We start from the raw sequence: 10,447 nt of genomic DNA, 5'->3' as shown, positions 1-10,447 counted from the left end.
TTATGTCTCTTTGGCCTCCTTCATTCTGGAACAGCTCCTCAGTCTTTGTCTTTCATGATTTTAATAGGTTAGGTGATGAAGTGATTTTTGGTATTCATGAGTGTATCCATATTAGAGATCTCTGCGTGTACTAAAAATACATGAGTGGAGGATGGTGCCAGTCATTGAGAATGGAGGCCAGTTTATTTATAGAATATTCCTCCATTGTTGGGTTGTTGGTTGTTTGTTTTTATTCCCAACACTTCTTCACAAATTGATTCAGGCTATCCATTGGGGGAAGAAATACCACAAAAATGATAATGTCTCAGTGCATCATACCTGGAAGCTGAGCAAGCTGTATTCTCAAGCATGTTGCCCTGGAAGTGGCTCATTCCCACAGAAGAATTCTGAGATCAGTGTCCTCAATCCGTGGTGTTGTCCTTACCAGCAGGCCACCACTAGTGTATTCACATCTGTACCCTCAGGCATTGCTTAATGGCTGTCTGCCAGGGCAACATAAATACTCAGCTACTTCAGGTTTTACAAAAATGAAGAATAGCTTAAGATTTGGTGTAAAGTGGTGGTCTATTCAAAACCTTCTTTTTAATTATTGTCTATATGCAAACAGGTTTTTTTTTCAAATTAAACAGGAACTAGGCTTACAGATGTGGTGTGCAAGGCTGTATCTCATCAAACTGAGAAACTAAGCTTTCCTTTTTTTCAGGGTAGACGGAATCTAAACCCTTTGTGATATTGTTGTTAAGTCTAAATGCAATTTTGCAAAGTGGAAACTGCAATGATCTGTTATTAGTTGGGAATCTTTGTAGTTTGTGATATATCTGTTGCATGCTCTCTGTTTTCAGAGCTCACTGCTATTAGTTATGAAATAAATTTTCTTAACAAAACAGTAGGCTTTATGAAGATCAGAGCTGTATGTTATAGTTTCCTATTGGAAAGATTCAGTTTTAAAGTAAGTAATAAATCAGTGAATATGTAACAGCATAATTTGGCTTTGAACTATAAATGCAGAACTTGTTTCCGTACATAAGTGTCCTATACATAGAAGAATAATGTAGGAAATGTTTGAGTTCTTTAGTTATCTAACTGGTCTCTGTAGGAAACTGGGGATCCCAAGTTCATAAAGGCACAAAAATCTAATTAAAAAATGAGACACCGAAAGGGATTTGATCATGAAGCAGTTTGATCATTCTACACTGTAAGCTTAGAAGTGATTCTATGTTAGGATGCTTAAAAGCTGTTTGCAGACCAGAATCTGAAACTAAATATGAGCAGTTCAGCATTTAGCTATGTGCTTCAGAAATTGTTTGGTAGAGCCTGTTTTTCTACAACATAATAATTTAAGCTTTGGCTTTTGGATCCAAACAGTAATCCTGGCACTTGACTACTCTATGGAAACAACTTGTCATGCCTGCATTGTGGAAACGGTGTTCACAATGAAATGCACAGCATACAATCTGAAGCAGCACTCATAGTTGTTGGTGTTTCAGGGAGAACATTCATTATGTTAAATACAAGATATCTTTGTAAGTATCGCCATATTTTTCCAAGGACATTTTTGAACTAGTGATATTTGAAGTATGGGAAGAAAATAACTAGTCTGTTTAAGCCAGTTGCCAAGCATGAATACCTAGATATGATACTAGGATTTTCCTTTAATAAACTTTATATTTTAGAACAGTTTTAGGTTCACAGAAAAAAATGAGAAGATAATTCAGAAAGGTCTCTTATGCATTGTCACCAGTTTCCCATATTCTTAACATATGACATTAATATGGCACATTTGTTAAAATTAATGAACCAAATGACCTTGATACAATAGGATGAACTGAAGTCCAGAATTTACTCTGATTCCTTAGTTTTTACCTAATGTCCTTTTTCTGTTCCAGGATACCACATTACATTTAATTTTCATGTCTCCTTAAGCTCCTCTTAGCTGTGACAGTTTCTCAAATTTTCCCTATTTTTGATGACTGTGACAAATTTTAGGAGTCAGATATTGGTCAAATATTTAGTAGGATGTCCTTGTATTGGAATTTGGTGTTTTTCTCAAGATTAGATTGAGGAAGACCACAGAGTGACCTTTTTATTTGAAAAGTGCCATTTTCATTTCATTGTATTAAAAAATATTGCTGTTGGTTGATGTTGACCTTGGTTCCCTGGCTAGGGTTGTATTTGTTAGGTTTCTCCAGGTAAAGTTACTCTTGTCACACACACCCTTCCATATTGTATAGTCTTTGGAAGGAAGTCTCCATGCACAGCCCATGCTTAAGTAAGATTTTTTTTAACTTTCCAAAATAGATCAAGAAGCTTGTTTTGGATGAAGCAGATAAAAATGCTGAGTCAAAGGATTAAAGATCAGGGACGCCTGAGTGGCTCAGTGGTTGAGCACCTGCCTTCGGCCTGGGGCATGATCTTGGAGTCCTGAGGTCAAGTCCCACATCAGGCTCCCTGCATGGAGCCTGCTTCTCCCTCTGCCTGTGTCTCTGCCTTCTCTCTCTGTGTGTCTCTCATGAATGAATGAATGAATGAATGAATGAATGAATGAATGAATGAAAAATAAATAAATAAATAAAATCTTTAAAACAAGCAAAGGATTAAATATCAAATCCACAAGATTTACCAGAAATTAAATACAAGTATTCAGATGTGCATGTGATAGCTGGCAGGTTGGGTTACTTGTTACAATATAGCTGTGAAGTGCTATATTGTCCTTACTCCTGCTGAAAGCAACTGTTTCCTACAATCTCTGTCTAGCTCAATTCTATAGTAAGACAGGGACGCTTGGTCTCAAACATATTCCTCTATGTACTATTATGAAAACGATTATATCTGCTTAATTGATATGTCAACATAATTAGTTCTCTTTTTTTTTTTTCTTTTCTTAAGGTTGGGTTGCTTTCTGCCTTAATGTCAGTCAATACGTTGGAAGTTATCGAGAAGTTCAAATTCTGATGAAGAAGGAAGAATTGACCCTTGAAATGGTTGGTATTTTATAATATTTTAATAAAGGGTAATGTTTTTCCAGTTGATACCCATAAAAATTATGGCCCGCATCATTTTTTACCTGCTTACTTAAGCTCTGTACTAAAATTGCAGAAGCTAGTATCATGTCTTAGTATTTGTAATAAAGCTAGCAGAGTAAACACAAGAAGAAAAACAAGTATGCCAGGTAGTAGAAAAACTGAGATAAATGTCTTTCTTGAGTTCAGGGTACTTTGTTCTAAGATTTGGTAAGATAATATCTGCATTTAGGCAGAATTAATAGAATGAATTTCTAACTAGTCCCTTCCAGTGATAGGGATGAGAATTAGAAATCAAATAGAGTTTTATTCCAAATCTGATAGGAATTAATATTTTCCTCTCTGAAATACTGGAAGGAAGAAAATTGTATGCTCCTTGTGTCATATGATAGACCACACATGACTTTTCTTTTTCAGAACACAAGGCAAAAGGTAGACTGCCTTCTGAGAAAATACATGCCAGGAATTTCAGTATCTACTATATGACTAGTTCTTCCCTACTGTTGCTGCTTAAGATACTGTTAACATCTAATTATTTCCTTAATAAAATGATGCAGGATCTCGTTACAATGTAGCTATAAAGTGCTGCCTTGTCTTTACCCCCTGCTCAAAATAAAACTGTTACCTTTCTAGCCCTGTCTGCCATGGTGCTTAGCAGCCAGGGATGCAGGGTCTCAGACATGATTACCAAGTTACCCCCTGATTTGAGGAATGACTCTTGAGAATTAACGCTTGTTCATATTTGCAGGTGGTGACAGAAAGAGACATTATCAAGAAGGAATTTGGATAAGGCACAAACCAAATTTTGATTACTACCGACTTACTGGTATTCCAATTCCTTATTTAATTGTATTTATTTACCACAAGTGGGTTTTGAGGGGAAGATTTTTAGTAGTCTTGGTCATCTCTAGCCCTGTGGGGGATAAAAACCTCACTCCACAGTTAGCTGTGTGATTTATATGTGGCTCATTACTATTTTGTGGCCTGGAAGATGTATAGCAGTTGCTTTTTTAATCAGAATTTGAATATCTACTATCATACTGTCAGGCTCATGATTTTTATATGTACAACTAGTGTCTATGGTTATAAACGATGATCATCTGCCTACTACTTGTGAAATCTATATTTTCAGCTATTTGTCATCTTCATTGAATATTTGCTTTTATTCAGGTGAAATAAATTTATGTATTGTCATTGAAGTGTGATTTTGTTAGCCAGTCAACCTTTAAAATCAGGTATATGGGGATGCCCAGGTGGCTTAGCGGTTGAGCTCCTGCCTTTCAAGCCCAGGGTGTGATCCTGGGGTCCTGGAATTGAGTCCCACGTCGGGCTCCCTGCATGGAGCCTACTTCTCCCTCTGCCTGTGTCCCTGCCTTTCTCTCTGTGTGTCTCTCATGAATAAATAAATAAAATTTTTAAAAAAAAGACTTCCTTTAAAAAAATTAGGTATATCAACAAGGAAAATCTTATCACTCAGTTAACATAAGATGTATTTTTTTTTTAAGATTTTATTTATCTATTCATGAGAGACACAGAGAGAGGCAGAGACACAGGCAGAGGGAGAAGCAGGCTCCATGCAAGAAACCTGATGTGGGACTCCACCCCAGGACCCCAAGATCACGCCCTGAGCCAAAGGCAGACACTCAACCCGAGCCACCCTGGTGTCCAAACATAAGATGTATTTAAATTCTACTTGGGAAGATTCATGTGAAATTCATTGTGAAATTTCACAAATATGAAATTTACCCCATACTTTAGATTTTGTACAATTGATATTCAAAGGAAAAATCAAAATGCTGTTAGATCTGGTTGCCTTAGCTTACACACGTGTCTTTTTTTAAGTCATATTAATCATATCTCATGCTTTCTTGATGATTCTTCTATAATTGGGATTTTGTTAGCATTTTCTGGTAGAAATTTACATTGACCTGGCTTAGGTATACTGGTTTTATTGAATTCTGTGTTCTACTTATGTAAAAGAACTGTGTTTTAGGAAATACAGTAGTCAACATGAATAGGTGATGAGGCGGCACTCTGAAATGGCCTTGGCCTGATTTAGGACATGCATGGTTTCATGAGTGAAACAACATATTGTTTGGCTAAAGAGTGAGTCAGGGGGATCCCTGGGTAGCTTAGCGATTTAGTGCCTGCCTTCTGCCCAGGGCATGATCCTGGAGTCCTGGGATCGAGTCCCACATCAGGATCCCCACATGGAGCCTGCTTCTCCCTCTACCTATGTCTCTGCCTCTCTCTCTCTCTCTCTCTCTCTCTCTCTCTCTGTGTGTCTCTCATGAATAAATAAATAAAATCTTTAAAAAAAAAAAAAAAGAGTGAGTCAGTATTGCCATATTTGTTTTTCTCTTGTGCTACTTATTTGATCTTTTAAGCTGCTTTAGCCAAGACTTTTTTGATTGGCCGTATTATCTGTTTAATAGACAGCTGTGGTGGTAAATATATCCCAGCCTTTCGCATTGCAGTGTATGAGATGAACTGAGCAGAAAGCAGTGATAAGTGTGGGTTAATTACCATAACAGATTTGTGGAGATTTCTTATACACACACACATACACACACAAAAAAATAAAAAGTCCTAGACCAGGTTTGTCCAATAGAACTTTCTGCAGTGATAGAAATGTTCTTCATCTGGGCAGCCCGGGTGGCTCAGCGGTTTAGCGCTGACTTCAGCCCAGGGCGTGATCCTGGAGATCCGGGATACAGTCCCACATCGGGTTCCCTGCATGGAACCTGCTTCTCCCTCTGCCTGTGTCTCTGCCTCTCTCTCTCGCTCTTTCTCTCTCTCTCTGTTTCTCATGAATAAATAAATAAATAAAAATCTGAAAGAAAGAAAGAAAGAAAGAAAGAAAGAAAATCCAAAAAATAATAAAAAAAAAGAAATGTTCTTCATCTGTGCACCCTAACAGAAGTGACAGGCCACTATGTGGCTATTGAAATGTGGTAATGCAACTGTTTTCTATTTTATTTAATTTTAATTCAATATCCACACGTAGATAGTGGCTATTGTATTGGACAGCATAGTCTAAATGATAGCCAACATTCCAGAATTTATATTTGCAGTTGACAGTTTCAAAAATGTGTCAATGAGTCACATAATTGTTCTCTTTCTTTAGTCCCTGGTGTTTACATCTGTCCCAGGTTGACAACTGCTTCCGGATGGCCCTCTTGGGTATGAGCTTTAATTTCACTACCACAAAAACAATAACTGCCATCTGCTTTATAAATAAGAATGCTTAAGATGCAGGCAGCCCCGTGGCTCTCTGGTTTAGCACCACCTTCAGCCCAGGGTGTGGTCCTGGGGTCAGGATCGAGTCCCATGTTGGGCTCCCTGCATGGAGCCTGCTTCTCCCTCTGCCTGTGTCTCCGTCTCTCTCTCTGTGTCTCTCATGAATAAATAAGTAATTATCTTAAAAAAAAAAAAAAGAATGCTTAAGATGCCTAATAGAATCTGATTTTGCAGCCAAAGGAATCCTTTTGCACTAACTGTCAAAGAAATACTTTTTCTCTGGATATTGTGATTAGCATCTAGTTGGAAGCCCTTGGGATGCCTGGGTCGCTCAGGGATTGAGTGTCTGCCTTTGGCTCAGGGCATGATCCTGAGTTCTGGGATCCAGTCCCACATCAGCCTCCCTGCATGGAGCCTGCTTCTCCCTCTGCCTGTGTCTCTGCCTCTCTCTGTGTGTCTCTCATGAATAAATAAATAAAATCTTAAAAAAAAAATCACTTTACATATAATCCTGGCAAATAAACAGCCACAGATGGTTAACAAGTAGCTCGTATTGTTAGTAGTTCATTTCATATTTGATAACTAATATTCTGATTAATAATTTTTCTTTTGTTCAGAATTGGTAGTGGAGGTCAATATGGGAGGAAATCTGTGGCCATAAACATTAAAGAAGACAAGTGGACAAGTGGATTCTTGGTGACATTGAGACTTTCTACAATACAGTGGAAGAATTGCCAATGAATGTGGCTAACAGCACTCGCTGTTGTGGACTAGGTGATGACAACGTGCGTTGTGCTTTTTCTTTGGGAATATTTGAAGCTTGTCTAAAGCTCATGACCTATCAAAAATACAGATTTTGATAATAATGCTACTCTCTTACTTATGAGCTCATATGAGGAAAATCATTGACTTTATCTTCTTTAAAATTAGAATACTGGGAATAAAAGCCTTTAGAGATTTGGCCTATAGAGTAAATTTCAAAATGGGAAATAACACTGGTCCTATAATGAGATGTAAACCATATCACCGACATTAATCTTTTCCTGGTGAGTTCAATTCCCTGTAGCAGCATAGAAAGGAAAAGAAAATATTGGAACTGAGAGTAATAAAATGAACACAACAGGCAAAAAAAAAAAATAGAATACTGGAGTTGGATATGAAAGGTGAGGCTGTCAAAATCATTCTTAGAAGTTTATTTCCTAGTTCTGTAAAAAGGGTTATATTGAGTGTTCTCTGTCATTTAATACTATACTTGTGGACTGGACAATATGTGCTGTATAAAAGCAGCCAATTCTATTAAACTAGTGTAACTGCTTTTATAGTGTGGTCATTAGACTGAACAGAACAAACTTGAAAATGATTTCTTTAAAGAAAGTATTTTAATTCATTTTGTGTGGTAGTTTTTGCTTTTAGTAAAACAATCTTTTTTTTTCCTTTTTTTTTTCTTTTGGTAAAACAATCTTTTTAAAAATATTTTATTTATTTGTGTGAGAGAAAGAAAAAGCACAAGTGAGGGGGGACAGAAGGAGAAACAGATTCCCCAGTGAGCATGGAGCCTGACATGGGGCTTGAGATCATGACCTGAGCTGAAGTCAGACACTCCATGGACTGAGCCACGCAGGTACCCTGCCCCGGACCCTTTTGCTAAGCACCATCAGCAATCATACCCTAAGACTGAATTTAAAAAAAAAACAAAACTGCCATATTGCTTATTGAATGAATACTCAATAAATTATAGTAAAGACTATTTTTCTTTAAAGTTGTTTGGTCCTAGGATGCCTGGGTGGCTCAGCGGTTAAGTGCCCGCCTTCAGCTCAGGGCATGATCCCGGAGTCCCGGGATCGAATCCCACATCAGGCTCCCTGTATGGAGCCTGCTTTTCCCTCTGCCTATGTCTCTGCCTCTCTCTCTCTCTTTTTCTCTTTCTGTCTTTCATGAATAAATAAATAAAATCTTAAAGTTTTTTGGTCCTTATTCCTTAAAGAATTATAGTTTTTGCCATAATTCCATACTTTCCAAGGAAGAAGATAAAACAGCATTCTGTGATGAATTATTTATTCTAGTTGCAAAATTATGTGCAAAGGATACAACCACTGTGGCTTTTCATTAAAAGCTGTAATAGTTCCAAGTTTGCTGCTGTTTGGCCCTGGCACAAAGATTAGTCAATCGGTCAATTCCAGATGTTCATCAGCAACATCTGCTAAGCATTATCTGCTTTGATAACAAAAAAGAAGTATTAGAATGTAAGATTTATCCTTCTAGTGTGGCAAACATTTCCTGGTATAGGCAAAGTAGCTACTTAACATCAAGATTTCTATGTTAATTAATCGGTACAGTTCCTTTTTTGGGGGTGGGGGGAGATTTTATTTATTTATTCATGAGAGACACAGAGAGAGAAAGAGGCAGAGACACAGGCAGAGGGAGAAGCAGGCTCCATGCAGGGAGCCTGACATGGGACTCAATCCGGTATCTCCAGGATCACGCCCTGGGCTGAAGGTGGCGCTAAACCCCTGAGCCACCTGGGCTGCCATCCAGTTCCTTTTCCATAACAATAACAGAGTCGCTAAAACAGGTCCTATGAGGGAGGGATTGACACTGAGTATGATCCTTATTTTTCCTTACTCACAAATTATTTTATGTTGACTACAGCTCACTATTTGTCAAAAGAACCACCGACAGGCAGGGACTATTCCACCTGTTGTTTTGATTGGTATTACACAGAAAAGAACATGGTGAATTTCTAGGTGGAAACAGCCCCCATCCTTTCTCAATCCTATCACTGATGCTTGCCACTTTCATAAAACCACTGCTGTGACAAATAAGGTAAATGCTCCTCAGACGTATCAGATCAATGAAAAGTCACATCACTATCTTCAGTAAGTAAATGTGCAAAAGGAAATCCTAAATAATGAGATGTAGGGGATGACATTTACCCTGATGTTCCTTCCCTACAAAGACTAGAAGGCAGGTGGAGAGAACGGCGTAAAGATGAGACAAAAGTAAACAAACACACCTTATGTTTGGAAAAGGTATGACTACAAAATTTACTAGAAGGCCTTCCTTTCCCTAATAATGTGGATTTTATTCAGGATCATAGTCATCCTTTATCTCCATCCAAGGACACCTTTGATTACATTCTTTTTTTTTCTTTGATTACATTCTTGAATTCAGTAGCACAAGGTACCACTTCCTCTTCCACATTTCCTCTGTTCCAGGGCCCCCTTCCCACTCTTCTCCTCTGCCCCTGGCCCTCTGCTGTCCTCTTCTCCCTGCCTTTTGGCTTCCTGTATGCTCTTCGAAGCATCAGCTCCCTGGATGTTTACAGTCCCATGACTCCGAAACTTCTATAGATTCAAAACCAAACTTTCCGTCTTGCTCCAGGATGAGCTTGAACTTTCTTCTCTTATCTAGACTTTGGCTATGGTCACCATACTTGTTTCCCTGCCCTTGGTCTTGCTCTTTCCAATCCATTTGCCACTCAGCCCCCAGAGTGATCTCATTTAAAAAAAATATGTTATTCAGTGAATTTCCTTTTGCCTCAAGTTAAATTCTGAAGTACAAGGCTTCCCTGCTTTTGGTGTTGTATCTAAAATGTCATCACCAAACCTAGGGTCATCTAGATTTTCTCCTGTTATCTTCTCAGAGTTTTATACTTTTGTGTTTTACATGTACATCTGTGGTTCATTTTGAGTTAATTTTGGTGAGGGGTTTGTTGTGTATGTAGATTCATTTTTTTCCCATGTGATGTCCAGTTGTTCCAGCATATTTGTTGAAAAGACTAAGTTTTCTCTATTGTATTGCCTTTGCTCCTTTGTTAAAGATCAGAGGAGTATAGTTGATTATGTGGGTCTACTTCTAGGCTCCTGTAAAGGAAACTATTTTTCTCCTCCACTTTCAAAATTCTACTCTCACAATACTTCACTTCTGACACTTCTAGTCATCAAATGCTGGGGATTTTCCCCCACACAAAGCAGTTCTACAACTCCAACTGGATTTTCTAAAATTCTGTTCAGACACTGTCTAACCTAGAGATAAAATGAGAATGCACAGGTTAAGGGTTGAGACTGCACCCCTACCCACACATTTCAGATGCCAAATGTAAGACCAGGTTATTATTTATGCTTCTGATCAACTGGCAATAAATTGGAGATTCCCATGACCCCCTTCTTGGGTTCGATTAATACACT

At 38.1% G+C, this 10,447-nt stretch overlaps 2 non-coding genes across 2 annotated transcripts; both read left to right on the top strand.

Moving 5' to 3' along the window:
* The first annotated feature begins 3,062 nt into the window (after positions 1–3,062).
* On the top strand, positions 3,063–3,241 carry LOC121477664. Its single transcript, XR_005984328.1, has one exon. It is a non-coding gene; the product is annotated as a small nucleolar RNA SNORA81 (small nucleolar RNA).
* Positions 3,242–3,571: 330 nt separating this feature from the next.
* On the top strand, positions 3,572–3,702 carry LOC121477649. Its single transcript, XR_005984317.1, has one exon. It is a non-coding gene; the product is annotated as a small nucleolar RNA SNORA63 (small nucleolar RNA).
* Positions 3,703–10,447: the final 6,745 nt, after the last annotated feature.

This window comes from Vulpes lagopus, chromosome 17, assembly GCF_018345385.1.
Source record: "Vulpes lagopus strain Blue_001 chromosome 17, ASM1834538v1, whole genome shotgun sequence".
Taxonomy (NCBI): domain Eukaryota; kingdom Metazoa; phylum Chordata; class Mammalia; order Carnivora; family Canidae; genus Vulpes; species Vulpes lagopus.
Note: the sequence above shows the minus strand (reverse complement) of the source record. Positions and strands in the feature narration are given on the sequence as shown.